General features: G+C 36.1%; 1 protein-coding gene across 2 annotated transcripts in view; it reads left to right on the top strand.

Moving 5' to 3' along the window:
• elfn2a (extracellular leucine-rich repeat and fibronectin type III domain containing 2a) overlaps nucleotides 1-19,541 on the top strand; it is a 245,415-nt gene that overhangs the window by 33,403 nt on the left and 192,471 nt on the right. The window contains 1 exon segment of one of the 2 annotated variants that reach the window (NM_001365944.1): nucleotides 8,773-8,879. The exons of the other annotated variant lie outside the window; for it this stretch is intronic. The gene's annotated coding sequence lies outside the window, so the exon portion shown is untranslated. 2 annotated transcript variants of the gene reach the window in all.

The following is a 19,541-nucleotide window of genomic DNA, read 5'->3' as shown; positions in this document are numbered from 1 at the left end:
TTATGATAATTTATGAGCGTCAAAGTTGTGGATATGTTTGTCAAAATATTTGACTGCGTGTCACGGCATCCCAAACAACTAAAATTAAATAACTAAAAAGATGTCCACTGTGCTGAGCCAGAGCACTTCTCTTCCTGTTAAACTGAACAGTCACATCATCAATGATGCAAGCGTGCTCCAGTTTGGAAGGTAAGGATGCAGTGTGAGTGTGGGCCACTGAGGGAGAGAGGAGAGGGGACAACCACAATTTGGCATGGTTCAAGGCAAATGTGCCTAGTGAGAGTACGCCCTTAGAGCTTTCTAGGGAGACTTTTTGGTTAATCTATGTCCTCAAGTTTTACTGTTGTAAAACGGTCCATGGAACCAAACTGAACCTGAATATAAATGGTTGAATTAGAAGATTCTAATAAAGCAACTCCCTCAATCCTAAAAGTCAAGAAAAGAAACTACTCTATGTACAACCTTTGATCCTAGTGTATATATAGTAGTTTTATGACTGATGTTTAATATAATGTACAACACTAGGGTGCCAATATCTTTAGATAAGAGATGAGTCTAAGTAATTTTGTCTTGATTTTCATTAGGTGTAATATCCCTTTAACTTTTACCCCCCAAAAAAAGAAAAGAATCTCTGATCTAACCCAAGCTGCAGTGACGCAAACGAGAGCTCAGCTCTGGTTCCTGCCGCTGCACATCATTCTCCTAAAAGCTTATGTTGCTGATCTTGAGGGAGCTTCTATCTTTGTAGAAGCTACCCCGCGAGTCCTTGCATCCGTAGCATTGATCCTGCAGAAAGTGTGTAAATCCATCAATCCAGATCTGTCAAAGCATCTTCTCCATCTGCTAGGGAGTGTATATGTGTCAGTCCTCAGTCCATGCTATTTTCTACTTTCGCATTCAGAGTAAAACCAGGAACGCGAGAGTAAAAATATGTAGGTATTTCTTGCTAAATCACTCAGTATTTGCATGGTTGGTGTATATTTGATGTTCACTTAAAATTGTTCTGCATTCTTAAATGAAACCAATTTCAGTCCAAAATGAAAATTACCCCATTCTTTACCTGCCCTCAAGCCTGCTTCTTTATATATGACACTATTTTCTATCAGGCAAACACAACTGGAGTAGTTTTATACTGTATCCTGGCTGTTTTATACTATGTGAAGTTTATTTATAAATTAATTTTGAGAGGATCATGTCCTTATGATTGACCACGGTTGGTCTCGCATTAGCTTACATGATTCACCAATCAGATGATTCCCAAGTCACCAAAAATATCCAGAATTTTTTTTACCTCAGTTATCTTTGTCTTGAAGAATCCCCCCTTCCACCCCTACTCCTCCTCCCTTTTCCTAGATAGGTTGGCATGGCGGCCCAGTGGTGAGCACTGTTACCTCACAGCATGAATGTCACTAGTTCTAGTCTTTACCAGGCTAGTTGACGTTTCTGTGCTAGGTTTACATGTTCTCCCTGTGCTCGCGTGGGTTTCCTCAGGGTTCCCAGTTTCCTACCACCGTCTAAAGACATGCGACCATATGTGAATTGACCAAATCAAATTGGCACCATAGATGAGCTCTTAGTCAGCAGAACCTTCATCTTAAAGTAAAATTAAATGCAATAAATTCACAAACAAAAACAAGTTCACAAACTATGTACAGTTAATTAGCAATTTATGGGATTACATTTTAATATAAAAAATACTTAAATTTAATTCAAAGTCAATCAAACTAATCTTGTCAACATTTTTCATATGAATTGAGTAATCACTGTTTCTGAATAGGCTATATGCACACAGACTTTTAATTTTCAGCCAGGCAGCTCAAGGGCTTCCGGTGAACTGTCTTTCCATTACAAAACTGTCATTTTTAAGATCTGATTTCTTTAAAAATCAGCGATCTTTGCTGCCTGTTAAATATAAGATATGAAGTGGGTCTAAGTTTGGACAAGAAGCACTGCGTTAACTCTGCTGTTATTTTGCGATTTCCGCCTGGATTTTGCCTACCCAAATTAAAAAGCTTCCTAAATCCACATGCAGAGGTGTAAATGCAAAAATGTAGTATATTTTAAAGAAAACCCTTTGAATTGTCATAAAACACTACTGAAAGTGTTTTAAATAACTGTACATGTTGTCTGTTATAATAAACACCAAAAAAGAGGTGCTTTTTGTATTATTCAAATTTTTTTATAAACTCAGATTTGAAAGTGTACCTTTTAGGTACTGTGTGGTCTAGTGTTGGTTTTATTTATTTTGGTGGTTCCTGCACATGTCTGTAATCATAGAAAAAAGAAAAATGTCTCTACCATAATCTATGCAAAAGTTATTGTATTCCAACTGATGAGAGGTGCTATACAAGCCACAGGGATTGATCAATGTTTTCATATTTCACTATTCTTTTGTTTGATCAAACATAATTCACTGTGTTTGGACCACATCAGACATATAAAAGGATTTTTTATGCACATCACCTCAAAAACAGAGGAGAAATGGCCCTGAAGCGTAAAGCATAAGGTAAGAGATGACAGCTGTCTGTGCTTACTGTGGTTGCTTAGTGATCATAAATGTATTGTTTTCACTTTTGCGCCATGGAAACACCGCGATTCATTCGGCAACTGTTTAATATGTGAATATAATTCAGTAAAAAGAATGCTAGAACCGTATGAGCACCGGCAAGAGCTTTCATTTGAGCTATAACTCGTACATGTCTCATATGAAAAATACGAAAATAAACCAATGTTCAATACCCAGCTCAGGTATCCGAAATACAGTATTTAAGTGTAAATAACTTTAGTATAGTAGAATAAATACCAAAGTGATGCTTATGTGCATAAAATATAGATTCTACACTTTCAAAAGAAACAACTTACGGGCAGGGCCGGAGCAAGTTGAACTGCCGCTCTAGGCAGAGGGCGATCACGCCGCCCAATGTGAAAACGAAAGTGACCGGTTATTAATGAAGTGAGGTGTCGCAGACCTCTATTCTGCTGCCCTATGCGCGGATATAACTGAGGACGCGCGGGTGCTGAGGTAGGGAGGGAGGTGTCACAGACGCTGCCCTCTCTATTCTGCCTCCCTATGCACGGATATTACTGAGGACGCGCGGGTGTCGCGGACCTCTGCCTGCCTATGTGGGGATATAACTGAGGACACGCGGGTGCTGATGGAGGTGTTGCTGACGCTGTCCTCCCTATTCTGTCACCTATGCGTGAATATATCTGAGAGAGCGGATGGTAAGGGAGGTGTCGCGGACGCCGCCCTCTCTATACTGCCGCCCCAAGCGGCTGCCTAGGTCGCCTCTATGGACACACCGGCCCTGCTTACGGGGGTCTAGTGCAATGCTAGCCCTTTAAATCTTAAAGCGAATGTCGATGACGTCACGATACCAGGTCCGCGGAGTTAAACTGGTTAAAATATGACTATTTTACTCCAGTATTTGCAATGAAATTTCTGCACTAGCCTGTTACTACTGACAGCGTCAGTATTTTACAGTCAGTGTATTTTACTGAATACATTGTAATTACATTACAACATCGATGCTGTAAAAGGAACTTTCTGAAATTGAAAATACTCACATTACGCTTTCCCTAGAAGTTTATCATTGGCTTTAAAACTCTAGCTGTGCATAGAGTCCATCGGTGGCAGTTTCACTGGGAGATGTTATTTTATTTGAACAGACCCTCTCTTAACAAGCTCACAGTGCTCATCATCTGACAGGTGTTTCGGCCAGAAAGCAGGATCATGGAGCTACCTTATACTAATGCGTTTCATTGTTCGTCTTTTGTTTCAACATTTTTTTCCCCTCCAAATTATCTCAAAACTCTCACTCTCACATACTTTCACCTCTACCTCAGCTCTACTCTTATCGCTGACAGACTGGTAGTGTCTAAAGTGCTTACACCTCACGCATGTGCAGTATGGAAGGAACAGTCAACTATTCATGGGCGCCCCCAATTTTAAAAAGAAGTGATAACGTTAAAAACATTTCCGGTTAGACCTCTTTTACAACATGTATAAAAGACATATTATTATAGGCTTCTTGACATTGGTCGGGGCCCCCTAATTCCCCGGGGGACTTTAGCGGCTGCTTACCTCACTTATTAGTTAAGACTGCCCCTGTGTAAAATGCATTTGTAGCAAAAGTTCTGGGAATAAATATGACTCCCGAAAACTACTTACCAAAGTTTGTGTACCACAGAAGAGTTGGCTTGGCCTTACTGTATAACGTTATGCAGTATATTACTGCTACAATATCGCCACGTACATGTGTTCACCTGTCTTCCATCATACGTCTTATGTACACTTCAGTCATGCAAATGAGCTTCAAAATAAAAGCCACAGTTCAACATCAGCATGTAGCATGAAAAATAGGATAAAACTACTGCGGTTATGTTTGCCTGACAGAAAAAGCCATACGCTGAGGGATGGCTTGAGGGGTAATAAATGACTCCCCTCCCCCCCATCCATCCATTTCAAGATAGCTATATGTACTGTATAGTTATTTTCTTGTGCTAGTTTAACATAGGCTACTATAACAAGTCATAGCTGATCAAAACGTTCAGCAGGTCCAGCAAAAACAAAGCTAGGCAAGTTTTATTTTTGAATGGGCGTCCCACACCTCCCATTCACCTAAATTCAGTCCTAAAATCTCTGCGAGGATGTTTCAGGATGCCAGAGGGGGAGCTGCACAGCCATTCACGTGAAAGATTGATTTAACACACGCGGGCAGCTGTGGTTGCTCGCGCTCTGGCGGAGTGCCTTTCTGTGACGTCAAAGGCTCCTGCCTGCTCGTGTGGGCGCGCGCTCGCTCGTGCGCGGAGAGACACGCGCTGACAGAGGCGCGCTACGTGCTCAGAGTGGGAAACAGATGCGCTTGGTGGCCGATAGAAAAAAAAACCCCGGCGAACAGGAACCCGAGGCTATATGAAAAATGCATTCATGTGCATTAAAAAGCGTACTTTGAGACGATATGGATATTAGTCTCGTTCATCACAACAGTCAAGAAAGAAGTATCAGTTCGTATAATGGCATGTGTGCGTTTGCATATTTAATCTTTATATTAGATGCTTGTGATTCTACACTCTCACTGATTCAGTGTGTCACGCAGCATTCGATCAGTCTGTTCACATTTCCTTTTGTCAACATTTTTCTCACACTTGAATCAGTTGTGTGTGTGCGTAAATTACAAGAGATGGGATTATCGATGTCAAGATTCCGATTGGAATTATGCTTTCTTTAAGGTAATCCATCAGTATAACAAATAAGATATAATATATTTGTACAAATTTTACATTTCTTAAAGTCTTTTTAATTGGATTAGTAAACAAACACACACACACACACACACACACACACACACACACACACACACACACACACACACACACACAAAACGTACCCATCTCTATTTGTTCCAAACCTATTTGTTGCTTTGAGTTTGTTGAACACGCAAAAAAGATATTTGGAATTATGTATTGTCTTGTTTAACTTAACCCTTGTGCACTGCTCAAATTTACTACCATGTTATGTTATGAAAACATCCACTAAATTAAACTGCTGGAAAATGCATCAGATAAAAATAATGTTTATTTATTTTTTTGCATAAATCTGTTAATTAACCTTAGTCCTCCTCAGAACTACTACATTGTTTAGAAACTTACATTATTTTAACTTTTTAATTGGCAAATTCATAAATGATGTCACTGGTTTGGTGGAAAAAACACAAATTTACGTATTTTCAATATAAAAAGTAATTGTGGACTGGATTTTTTACCCTTTATTACAGTCTAGGACATATGAATGGTTAGTAACAACATTGGCTTTGTTGCATTGTTAGATTTTCATTTTTCCACCCTAATTTACTGTTGGTGGCTGTTTTGCCCCATTGAGTTCAATTTATAACCACATTTGATGGTGCATAAATACACAGTCTTTGTTTATGTTTACTCCGAGAGCTGAGATGCATATTTTGATTTTCTCAGACACATCAAGGTAAGTGTGTAAAGGTCACTCTCACACACTCGCATGCACACATACACACTTTAATTTTTTGGTATACTTCATATAAAATCTAGAAACTTATTATTATTTTTTATAATCTAAAGGGTTAATGGTGCCAACGTATGATCAACTGTAAAAATGACGAATTTGAACTCTTCTCTAAAACAGGAATAACCCACCAACAATCAAAAATGCATTATTATATGTTGTCATGTTTTTATAATCAACAAAATGTGGTTATAATAGAAGTCAGTGGGGCAAAAACAGCTACCAACAGTAAAATAGGAAGAAAATAAAATTAAAATTCATCAAAAATATAAAAAGTAATTGTGTACGATTTTTTAAAGCAATTTTTTGGCCAAATCAGTGACCATTATTTATGAATTTGGCTATTAAAAACTTAAAATCCTGTAATTTTCTCAACAATTTACTAGTTCTGATTAACAGATTTATGCAAAAAAATATATATTTTTTTTATCTCATGTATTTTTTACAGTGGTTTAATTCAGTTAATGTTTTCATCCCAATTGCTTAGGTTTTTTTTATATTGTTTTTTTAATTCAAAACATTTCTCAAAATATGTGTCAAAATAAGTTTTGTCGCCAAAAATCATTGAGCTAGCTGAAACGGAAAAAGTTATGGCCATATTAAGACTCAAAATCATCCCAGAGTGGATGAAAACATCCTCAACAGCACATAAAGAAACTCATAAAAGTTTCTAACTACATGGAGTTTGAGTAAGCCATGGAGAAATTTTCATTTTGGCTTGAACCATTAAACAGACGATTAAAAATAAACTTTGGTTACAAATGTTAGACACAAATCAGATTTGTTGCAAAATATATTTTTTCCTCTCCTGTTTATTAATTTAACAAGACCTACATTTTACTGTTTGCTAACAGTCAGTCTACTGGGATTAAATGGCAAAACGTATTACTTGTGGTAAGTGAGTCATGAGTCAGATTAATTTAGTAATCAATAATTGTTCACTAAATGGAACTGGCTCATAGTCAGTGTTCATTCTATATGTTTTGATTGATGTTTCTAAAACAATGCATTTCCAGGAAACTGACTACATTAGTTGTATAATTGATTTGTGGGCTAACTAAAAATATAGTTCATATAAAGCATTTTGTTTAGGGAGGCCATGTGTTTTAAGTGATTTAACAAAAAAAAATCCTTATCAAAAAGAATCATTTGCTAACAATCTGGGCTTGCATTGGTCACAAAAGGCATACAAAGTTGATCCATTGGTTGCCAATACCAAAAAGTTCAAGATATTAACTTGTTTATTTAGCTGCTTATTGGATCGTTCCTCGCAAAATAAGAGATAGGTGACTTAGTTCTTCAGATGAACTATTGTAGATTTTTATCTGAAATTGTGATCTTTAATAAAGTTGGTGAGAGTTTAAAAAGGGTTTACTCAAATATGAAATATTTCCTCGCACTTATTCACACTTGAGTGATCAACATTTAGGAATTGTTTTCTTCAGTTGAACACGAAGGCAAAATAAGAAGAATGTTATAAACACGCAGCCACTGACATTCATACCGTTCCCCCAACATTTTTCACTATCTTCCTTTAGTGCTCAACAGAAGGAACTCGATGTTTGGAGCAAGTGGAGGATGATTAAATGACAATGTGAACTATACTCTAGCTTATGAAGCCAAACTATTGGTGTTACAAGGAACTAAAAATTGTTATTGTAACCGTATTCTAACCTTTTAATCTGTAGCTTTGGAAAAACAGTGCTGATTGTGTTCACAACAGTTTAAAGAGAAAGCTCAGCTAATAGTGGAATTCTTTAAAAAATAATTAAATTTTTATTTCTTATAGCACTTTTATGATGTACATTGTGTCATACCCGCTTAACAGAAGTTCTAGTAAATTGTAAGCAGTCTAGTTTTCAGAGTTCAGTCTAGTTCAGTTCAGTGTGGTTTAATTTTCACTGCTGAAAGTCTAAACACTGAAAGAGCAAATCCACTGATGCGCAGCTCCACAAGTCCCAACCCAAGCAAGCCAGTGGCGACAGTGGCGAGAAACAAAACTTCATCAATTGACGAATGTGAAGAAAAAAAAAACCTTGAAAGAAATCAGGCTCTGTTGGGCAAGACCATTTCTCCTCTGGCCAACATATAAAGGCTACCATGGTGTTGAAGAAGAAAATACGACCCATTTTTCCCTGTAGTTCCAAATGAAACGAGGACCAGATGGGGACGTTAAGTGAACATTCTGTGTTTGCTTGGTATCCAATGTAAACAAACAATGTGAGCTCCTGTGCATATATACCCCATCATGCGACAGTAGGATCTTGCTCAACAGACCTGTTGTCTTGCTTTCTAAAAAAATCAACGTAGGACTGAACTTATAAAATAAATAAAATCACTCCTGGCACTTTGGCATTTCAGTCTATTATGAGCTACAGGTATTGTAGAACTTTAATTTTATAAATGACATTGTATTATGGTTTCAGCTAGAATTATAATTTTTTTTAAGTCCAGCTCAGGAAAGGCAGGAGGCATTTGCTCAGGGACTAGATTCACACTCGTGATGTGTAGTATGCATTTAAGGGAAAAAGAGACCAGCTAATGAGCCCTTTAAAATCAGACTGTATTTGTTTGGATGTGACTAAAAGGAATCAGTTCTTAAGAGTCATTATAGGAATCAGACTACACTGATCCAGCTGTATGCCCATCTCCCCCCCCCCCCCCCCCCCCCCCATCTCTTCCTCTCCCTTGCTCGCCCTCTCTCTCACTCTCTCTCTCTCTCCAGCGCGCGCTCCAGCTCAGCCCGTGTCTCCGTCGGTCTGAGTCCTCAGCGCTGGCAAGGGATAATAAACTGCCTTTCCGCAGCAATACGTGGTCAAAGGAGCAGCCCACGAAAGAGGTAGGAATGCAGTCTCCGTTTTCGATTGTTTTCGCGTAAAACTATAAAAGAAAGCAAAGCTCTTGCGTTTTCAGTCAGCAGGCTATCCTTTTTAATTGATGAGAAGTGGTTCAGCTACCTTCATGTTGATCTGTGTGCGCAGGGGTTTGCATCCTTCAGTTTGATCAGATCCTTCAGCTCTATCAGATCTTCTCTGACACTATCTAGAAGCTTTTAAAACGCAACCTTAACCATTTATAAAACGCTTGTGAATGTGCGGTAAAGACTTTGGGTGTTCTTTAATAGCAAGTTTTATGTTGAGATTATGCTAATTACATTATTTCTATGCGTTTGATAACTATTAAAATTCGCTGCATGTTTGTTATGCTATTTTTGCCTGAAGCAAAGAAAGCCAAATGTCTACTTTTTAAAGTATAATTCTTGGAAATCGACGGATTATACATGGAATCGTTTCTGCACTCATTATAGGGTGTTTTTGTATTTGGAAATGAAAAGATGAGAAGGATGGAGAGTGGGTGCTGGGAGAGATACGGGACGGGGGAGAGCGCCATCGTTTGATTTATAACCTCACAAATACGCAGCGACTGGCGAAGCCTGGGGTCCCCGCTTTTGACTCGCTGTCATTTTAACAGCAGACGCCGATTACAGCAGAATACTGATAAAAGACAGAACAGCTCCCTCTGCAAGGGCTTCAGAAAGCTCTTTACCACAGCATGGAGAGAAATCAATGTGATTAGGGAGCTACACTATAACCACACCTGTTTCATTTCAGCGCACAGCGGCAGCGGGAGCTCGGTGCATTAAAAACACCGTGAAATCGAAATTACAATTTTGTGGCTTTTAGCTTTTGAGGTGATTTTTGTATGAGAGCATAATTCAAAAAGTCGACGCTTTGAAAATCACTTGAACTAGTTTTTTTTATATGTTTTTTTTTTGCATTATAAAATTTAAAATGATCATTGAAAATATAAAATGTATTTAATCAGATTTAATTGATGAATTTTGTACAGACATTTTAGAATGCAGTAAAATGATAAAGTGTGTTAGTCCCCTCTCATTTTGAATCAGTTATATTTTAAAAGATGTTTTCCTTAATTTTTTTCTATATCATAAAATTAAAAACTTTGAGACAAATATTTGTACAGTATGTACAGAAACACAAACATCCAGCGCAATATCTCGGCATTTTTGTAACTTTTAGATTTAGTGGCTAATTCATAGTACTTTGTCGAATTTTTTGTTTTTTAATAGTCAGAAGTTTAGTTTTAGCTAAATGTAACTAACATGAGCTTGTAACTTTACTTGGAGGGGCACGTTATGATTACTTCTATCTTAACTGCTGGGCTCGTCAACTCCTGTGTTTGAACCTACATGGGCTCATTCTGAAACGTAGCCCTAAAAACATTTCTGAAGAGCATGAATTATGAATTATGCAGCCAGAAATACGTATGGCTGGATTTTGTCTTTAAAACGAACGCTATGGGGTGGTATGACACTGTTCCTTTTCGTGCTTACCAGCTAACCGCTTACCTCCATATGGACTGCTTTTCCGCTGTTGTCAGTTTGTCAAGTAGCTCACTATGTCTTTCGGCGGACTTGAGATACAGAGAGTTGACCAAGACAACGGGGTTCAAGTCTAGCGAAGAATGGTTTCAAAAAGCGGGTAAGATTAAAAAAGCCAAATATAAAAAATACACAAGTAATTAACAGGTTGAGAATGTGGTAAAATCTGGAATTGTGGTAAAAATCAGGAAAGGGCTTTTCTTTTTTTTTCTGGATTGTTTTTTAAAATTGTCGATTGGGTTAAGGGAAGTGGGTGGGCAGGTCAGTCGGTGCTTTTGAAAACACTATTGGTTGGGTTAGGGAAGGAGGGGCTGGGTCAGTCAGTCTTTCAACAGCGTCCTCTGGTGGATTTATGTGAGAATAGTAGGCGCAAATGGCACTCATGAGAATATTTTGAGATCTCAAAAAATGTACAAAGCAACCTCTAGTGAAATCGTGAAAACAGAAACTGCATAAAAACGTACCTCCTGGGATGTATTTGGTGCTCTTCAGAAACATACAGTATATAGCAGCAGTACGTTTTCAGAATGAGCCTGGGTTGGTTTAAACATAACAGTTATGCTGACCGTCTAGTGCTTGTTTACATTAAAACAAATAGAAAAGTGTTCTGTCTAAATAATCAGTTTAAACACAAGTTAATGAGTAGTTAAGAATGAGTTAATCTACGTGCCCTTCCAAGTAAATGCATTAACAGGTCACGAGTTCTTTTTATTTAAGATTAGCTAAAATTAAAGTATTAATAAATACATTATTTAACAAACTGGTAACACTTTAGTTGGTCCCACTTTATATTAAGTGCCCTTAACTACTATGTACTTACATCAATAAATAAATACAATGTACTTACTGTGTTTATAATGTATTTGAGAACACTTGTGGTGCTTTTGAGTTGGGATAGAGGTTGGGTTATGGACAGGTTTGGTGGTATGGGTAGGTTTAAGGGTGAGTTAAGGTGTAAGGGATGGTCAACAGTGTATTTACAAATGTAATTACAAAAGTTAAATACAGATGTAATTACATACATGTATTTAATCAAGCATAAGTACACAGTAAATACATGTATTTACACAATAAGTACATTGTAACAATTAGTTAAGGTCCCAATTTGTTTTAATAACTAAAGGCTTATTACCTACCGATTATTAAGATATTAACTGTTCGTTATTAGTTCAAAAGTATGGTCTTATTCTACATCCCTAATCCTACCTAAAACCTAAACCCAACTACTACCTTACTAACTACTGTATTAATAAACAGCTAGTAATTTATTAAGATAATCGTATTAGTTAGTGGTTTACTAATACAGTGAATTGTGACCAAAACTAAAGAGTTACCAACAAACTTCTACTAGCAAGTAATTAGGGAAGTCATTATTCACACGTGAACTCATGTGGCCCATGTTGTAGTTAAAGTTAGTTCATGATTAGCGCATGCCTTAAATAATCACAACTTCATAATGAAGTAACGTTTAGTTTGCATATTAGTATATCATTATCAATGCACTGTTAGTGTAAAGTGTTACCAATTTCTATTTAGATGTAGTTTATATGCTGCACCTCTACGATTGGTGGAAATATCTGCGCAGCATCTGGGATGATGTAGTTTTCGCCACTAATTTCGATGCAAAATTCAGATCGACAAACCAGTTATGTATTAGCCTAAAATAGTTTAAAAGGAAATGCCACACCAGTGTGGGAATTACCAACACAATTTCATGGCAATTCGTGATTGATTTATTGGCTTATTTGTATGAATTCCTATAATCAAATTCATACAATTTAGTACAGTTTGCTTATCCAGTGATGTTTAGGTTTAGGGGTGGGGTTGGGTGCCATGCCTCCTTTTTAAAATTGTACGTTTTTGTACCACTTTAATTGTACGAATTAACCTCTAAACTGACAAAACGTAAAATACTTGCGTTTTCTCATGAGATCAGGCTGGAATTACTGTATGTTAACCTAAAAAACAGCGACTCTTTATGTTGTTCAAATCAGCAAGACATTGTGTTTACATGGGGTTTTGGTTCTCTAGGTGTTATAAACGGGATATTTAAAAAGAAATACAAATATTTATTATTTCTTCATGGGGATTGGGGTTGTTGGTGTTGGGAATAATGCACATTTCTTGTTGTTTAAATGCACGTTAAGAAAGCAAATAGGCTTTGTTTTGAATTTACACTGTGGGGTTTTAATAGCTTGTTGGATAAGAATGCCTCGTCTTGGGTTAAACCACAGTGGATGAATTTAAAGATGATGAATTGACCCCTCTCTGCCAAAGCCTATTTGCCCCATATGGCAATGCTGAGTATGTGACTTCATTATTTGCAGCCTGGTTTGCAGGCTTTTGATTTATCTGCGGCCTTTTTTAGACACATCCACAGGTGCCAGGAGTGAGTCACAAGGCTGCTTGTTTAAAGGCAAGCGATACAATATAAATCAGAGCTACAAAAAGTTGACAATCTCTATTATACTTTTTTACATTTTAAGCCAAGGAAAAATAAATAGTTGTAATTTTAGTTTTTATTTGCTTTTAAAATTTGTATGTTTTTTTATGCAAATGTGAACTTTTTTTTTCTTCAAATGTGAAAATTAGTAATAATAATAATGGTAAAATAGATAAAATATGTTTATAATTGGTTGCCTTAAAATGGTTTAAAATTGTAATATTTTTTATATACAAATATTAACTTTTTGTCTTCAAATGATCATTCATGCATTAATTACATAGTGGAAAATGACATCACAATGTACGCTACAACTGCTGATTAAGCCGAGTACATTACCTGCAACCGGAATTGCAGGCGTGATTTATCGGTGGCCTTTTTTTAGACCTATCCACAGGTGCCAGAAGTGAGTCACGCAGCTGCTTGTGTAAAGGTACCGTGATCATGAGATCCGCTGTGTTTAAATTAAACTGGAACTTAATGCCCACGCATCCTCACCGGCACGTTTGCCTGCAGGACTCTATCAGCGCTGTTTAACTGAACGCACACAATCCAGCATCGCCCGCAGGCATTTATTGAGAGCTATAGGCATATGGAAGCCTGGCCAATGCTAGATCCATTTCATATCGAGATCACATAGAGAAGGGTGGATACAAAACATGAAAGAGCAAGTGAGACGTTGATGGAGGAAGGGTTTTGTGTATCAGGAAGAGCGTGCACACACACATACAGTCCTTACTTTGATGTCTGTGACCCATCAATAAAGACAGAATGACCCTCTTTAATTTATAATAAAATCGCCACAGCCACTCGAATGTGAAATTTAAAAGAGCACCCTAAATGCTAATGACTGTAGACATGTATATAAAGGTTTTTTATTGGAATAGATTTATCCATTGGGAACATTTTAAGGTCCATAGAACCTTTCAGCTACTCAAAAAGTTCTTTATGGGGGAAAATGGTTCTTTTATATTGTTAACATATTCTTCGAAGAGTTGTTCATTGGGGAACCAGTCATTTCTGTGTTATCACTTGGAATAAATGATTTATTTTTGCTATAATGAATGAAAGAAAAAAGTTATTTTAGAAAATGTTCACTGAAATGTTCTTGGGTGGTTCCTTTAAGGAACGAATGTGGAAAACCTAATTTTGGAAACTGTAAAGAGTACTGAACTTTGCGTTTCACAGAATGTTGTTTAGAATTGAAAAAGGTTCTTTAGATATTTAGAGCCCCTAAAAGTTAAGGTTCTTTATAGATGTTTTCATAATGATGACATGAAACCACTTTTGGTTGTCTGAAGAACCCTTATGTGAAGGCTTCTTTAAAGTCCCCATGAAATCAAAACTAATCATAGTAATAGTAATAGTTTCGCGGTGAACAATTAATCTGTGCATGTCCTTTAGGCCCAATCCCAATTCTATTTTTGCAGCCAAAATTTAACCATAAGAAATGGGATACCATTACATCACCTGCACATGTCATCATATGTCATCTCTTACTTCATACTGTATGAGATTGATTGATTTTCACTTATAATGTCGTATTGCTCATCGTCATAAATTAAAGTAAGAAACTTTGCAATGTGAAAGCGTTTCTCTAAGAACTGTCTAAAAAAAAAAAAAAGGTCGTAGCTTCCAGTTCATATGGACTTTAAAAGAGTCTTTTTTTATTTTTTAGTGTGAAGAACATTCTCATAAGCTAATTTCTTTTAATAATGTCTCAAGTTTTTGTAGATGCTGAAGTTGCTGAAACTAGTAATGTCAATGAAGACATTATTTAAGACTGCTGTTTACTGAAATGTTCTCTGTTTCATGAAATAGATTTATAAAAAATGTATCATCCTTAAACAGTTATTTTAGATTATTAAAATACCACTGTTTTCCTTTTTGAAGAACATTTAAGAACTGTTCTTTCAAAGTTTTTTTTTTTTGCAAAAACCATAATGGTTCTAAGGCATCATCATAAACACTTTTTTTGGGGGGGGGACAATAAAAAAAATTGAATACTTATACTGTAAGTTTCAACTAGTTTATTAAAATTTAATCTATATATTCAAGGATTTGCCCACTTTAATGACATGATTATCTGACTTTTCCAATAGCGCCATATTTAAATTTACCGTAAAGCAAAGGAATTGTAAAACCCATTTAGTTCTAATTATAACCTTTATTTTTAAGACCTTAGCCTGAACAGTTTAAGACAGCTGGCATCTTTACTGATGCTGATAGACTAAGGGAAGGAAGAGCAGGCGAGAGGAGGCAATTAATGGCTTTTAATCTAATGTGAAAATAATCAATGAGGTGCTCACAGATCTTAGGACTGGTGGGGATTCTGGAGCTCTGATTGGAACCATCCAGCTTAGAGAGGGAAATATGTTGCTACTGATTAGGTGTGTGTGTGTTCTGGTACTTGCGCATATGCTCCGTGTTGAAGAAATCAGGTGCGACTCGAGTATTGCGGGTGGTCTGGAGCCTGCAGTGAGATGTTCGCACATGCAGCGATGAAGATGCACACTTGCTCTTGGGCGTCAGCATATCTGAGACTAGATCTGTCCCTGTGTGTTTCCATACTGCCGCTGTACCCTGTTTCCACACTGAGAGATGGTAATGAAAACACAACAACAAGCTAAGCTCATTGGAAATGCGTGCCTGCATAAATATGTAAAATTCACTGAAGTTGAACCCTAGAGGCAGTAAACAGCAACAGCTTGTATTTCCTTTTCATGAAAGTATGATTAATATTAATTGTTGATTTTAAAATTAAAATTTATTAAGGAATTTCATTTGAATTTGATTTTATTTGAATTAGGCTGCACAATATATTGTTTCAGCATCGATATTGCAATGTACAAATCTACACTAAGCTAGTCACATTGCAGGATTTGCAGCGTCGAGGTGGAATTAATTAACCAGCTGCCGTAATCTTTTATTTAAACCATTTGGACACAAGAAATGATTAAGTTTGTAGCTTTAACTAAAATAATTTTACTTCATTAGTTATGAAGTAACTATACAGCTTTATTTTATTTTACATTTGGTTGATTCAATTTCTTTACCTGAAAACTGTTTGACACAAAGCACTATTTATTTCAATTATATCTTCACTCTTGTATTTATCTATGCTTGTAAACTCTTAATTATATTTTATGCTGATGCACTCCAAAATCATCTCAATCAATCTAAAATGTTTTTCCAAATAAGTTTTTAACAGTTTGGCACCGTCTTGTGACAGAATAAAACAGAGGTTAGTGTATGCTCCATTCAGATGTTTTTTGTTTCAGTCAACTTTGTACTTAATTACAAAATTAATAAACTATTATGGTTCAGAACCAAATGTTTTTTTTGGTCAATTTTTATGTTTTGTGGGAGGTAGCCGTATATTAAGCAGGATAAAGTACAAACAGATAGTTGTTATCCCAGAATAAACCCTGACAGGTTAGCCCGATCTCACAAACATCATAACCATTTTACGTTTTGTCAGTTTAGTGGCTAATTCGTATGAATTCAGTTATAAGACAATGTACAACTTTTAAAAGAAGGTGTGGCACCAAACCCAGCCCTAAAAGCAACCGTCATTAGGGAACTAGCATGAGATTGCATGAATTAGCCACTAAATCAAAAAGTTATAAATTGCTGTCAGATAGCATTGGAACCTTATGCAAAAACTGCGGGCTCTACTTTAGCGATCTAGCCTCAAAGTCAAAATCACATGGCGCAAAAGCATTAAGGGCTTGTTCGAATCAACTTTTGTTTTATTAAGAAGGAAAAAATGCTGTTTGCGCTATGGCACATGGACTAATAGGGTTTTGCTTATTCTCTTAATGAGTTATGGATGTGTTTTGAGCATAACGTGCATTAAACCAATCAGAGTCTCATCTCCCTTTTCTTTTAAGAGCCAGTTGCATTGCCCCTGGCACATATACTATTTACATGGCAGACTTTGTATGTAGAAAAACTAAATGCTTCACTTGTGAGAAAACGGTTAAACAGATCATCTGCAGCGTGAGGATGAAGAATGTGCCTCCTCCATTCAACCTCTTTACTTTCTCTCTATATATACTCTTCACTCTTTTACTTTCGTGGATAAGAAAATGGTGTTTTACGCACTCCACTGAAGACATACATCAGCTTACATATTTAATTTAGTTTAAGTGCAAAGATTTGTTTTAAAACTATTTGTAAATCTAGTTCTAATTATCAGAAAAATGAATAAACGAACAATTATAACGAAGTGTTGTCAAAAAACTGAGCTATATCCAAACACACTGCCTATTCTTATGCCCCATATAGTGATGCATATGTCTCTAAAACCCCACAGGTGGACCATTCTAAACTTGTTTTTATTAAAACAAATATAAATATGCATATAATAAATACCAATTCTACTACTACTAATAACATTATACCAATGCAAATTGTCATGAATAAACTGAAAAAAAATCTTCCACAAGGTGAAGAAGACATGGAGGCAGTGTTTTTTATATTTATGTAGAAAATAATAATTTTTGTGACATTTTAATCTGTTTTTTTTTTTCCATTTGCAAAGGTATTTGTGTTTTGCTGTACGTCCTCTGTGTATTAAGCAATGTGTAAGCATGTGGACCTGAATAGGCATATAAATAACACACTCTGGACCAGCTTTCAGATGGCCAACAATGCGCCTTAACATACCTTCTTCATAGACCGGCACACCCATGATTCCAAAAAGTGGCGCAAATGGATTTGCTATTTATAAAACGTTGCACTAAATGTTAAAATTAGGGTTGCGCTGGTCTGAAAATAGCAACAAATTGCAAGATACATGTCTTGTGACTTATTGCACCGGGTGTATGCAACGTTGATTGATATATAAAATTAAATAAATTGACTAAATCTCCAAACTTATAGCATATTATAATATTGTAATGACCTAACACATTGTAAAACTCCTAATTTGTATAGCTTCTTACAACTAAGCGACAGTCTACAGTCAAAACTTCAGTATGATAATATTTAGTAGACATGCATATATAAGGCTTAGCCTGCATTTAACTACAGTTTATGTCTAATAGAGTCAAGCTCTTAAAACATTTCAGAAGGACTCAAGACATAACCCTGAGGAACCCCAAAGCCCTTTTTACCACCCTTCATTTTCTATTAGATGATTAATAACACACAGCAGTCATGTTAGTTAGAAAACCTGATGTGAATAATGTCTGAATATTAAGCTAATAGCCTGTGGTTAAAAAACGATTTACTGTTTGCTCAAAAAATTAGAGTACTTTCAGTTAAATGTCTCACATTTAGTCTTCAATTCGCTTTTAAACATGGCATGCTGATGCAAGAATTTGATGTTAGTGACCCTTCAAACTCCATTATATTTCTTAAATGTAGTAGATTTTTCTGTGAAACAATCTAAACCACTTTACCAGAAAACGAAGGTAATATTATTTTTGATGAAAACAGTGCAACTTTAAATATCTCGCTCGAGGCAAGGAGGTTTTTTACATGTGTACACTACATACATTTTAAAAGTTTCTCAACCCTTAATCCCTTTTTGTTTATCTTTTTTTTTTTTAAATGAAAAACCACCAAACTTTCTCCCTTCTGCTCGTTCTCCTAGGTTTCATTTTCCCCTACTTTTAATTGTGTTCTAAAGAGTTCAAACAAGTCCACAATTACCAATCTGATATTAAATATGTGTGGTTTGGGAAGAAAGGACCCAGTCCAATCAAATGCATGGTTTTATTTTGTCTTCCCTGAGGTGGGAATATTGTGCCAACCACCTCAAGTAAGTGCATTTTAGGTTTTTTTTCACTCTGCATCAATTCATTTTTGTTATTGAATCTGACGCAGCATTTATTTCCATCTCATAGCTGATCACATCTGTAGCTTAAGATTTGCTGTAATGATAATTAAAAGTAATGGACGCTCTGGAGGAGCCTTTTTTTAATTTCATACCTGATAGCTTGTATAGCCTACTAAGCATATGTTCAAGTGCGCTCAAGTGATTCTATTGATAGCTAGATTAAAACTCTAGAGGGTTGTTGGGATGATGGACCACAACTTTAATTGGGTGTTTGCTTTGTGCTGTCTTTATTTGTGAAGCTCAAATTTTGACTGATATATATATATATATATATATATATATATATATATATATATATATATATATATATATATATATATATATATATATATATATATGTATATATGTTTATAAATAGGGGGCAAGTCTCACTAGTAAATAATTGTTGATTAGCATGCCTACTAACATGTTGGCTGTTCATAACGTACATACTCTGCATGATCATATCGCATCCCCAAACCTACCCAACACCTAAACATAACTACTATCATAATAACTATTAATAAACAGCAAAAATAATAGTTAATGGTTTGTTAATAGCAATAAATGAAACAGCAGATATGGTGCCATTAGCATTAATGAAGTTTAAGTTTGACATAAGTCATAAAATAACATCTTAAACCTAACCCTATGATGACAGTTCAGTTTAGAGCAGTGTTTCTCAACCACAATCCTGGAGGACCACCAGCTCTGCACAAATTTCATGTCTTAACCAAATACACTCGATTCAGGTCATCAGCTCATTAGCAGAGACAGAAAGACTTGTAACAGGTGTGACAGACAAAGGAGAAATCCAAAACGCAGTGTT

The sequence above is a fragment of the Danio rerio genome, chromosome 22 (genome assembly GCF_052040795.2).
Source record: "Danio rerio strain M-AB ecotype USA chromosome 22, GRCz13ab, whole genome shotgun sequence".
NCBI classification, from domain to species: domain Eukaryota; kingdom Metazoa; phylum Chordata; class Actinopteri; order Cypriniformes; family Danionidae; genus Danio; species Danio rerio.
The sequence above is the reverse complement of the archived record's forward strand: the minus strand, read 5'-3'. Positions and strand labels throughout refer to the sequence as shown.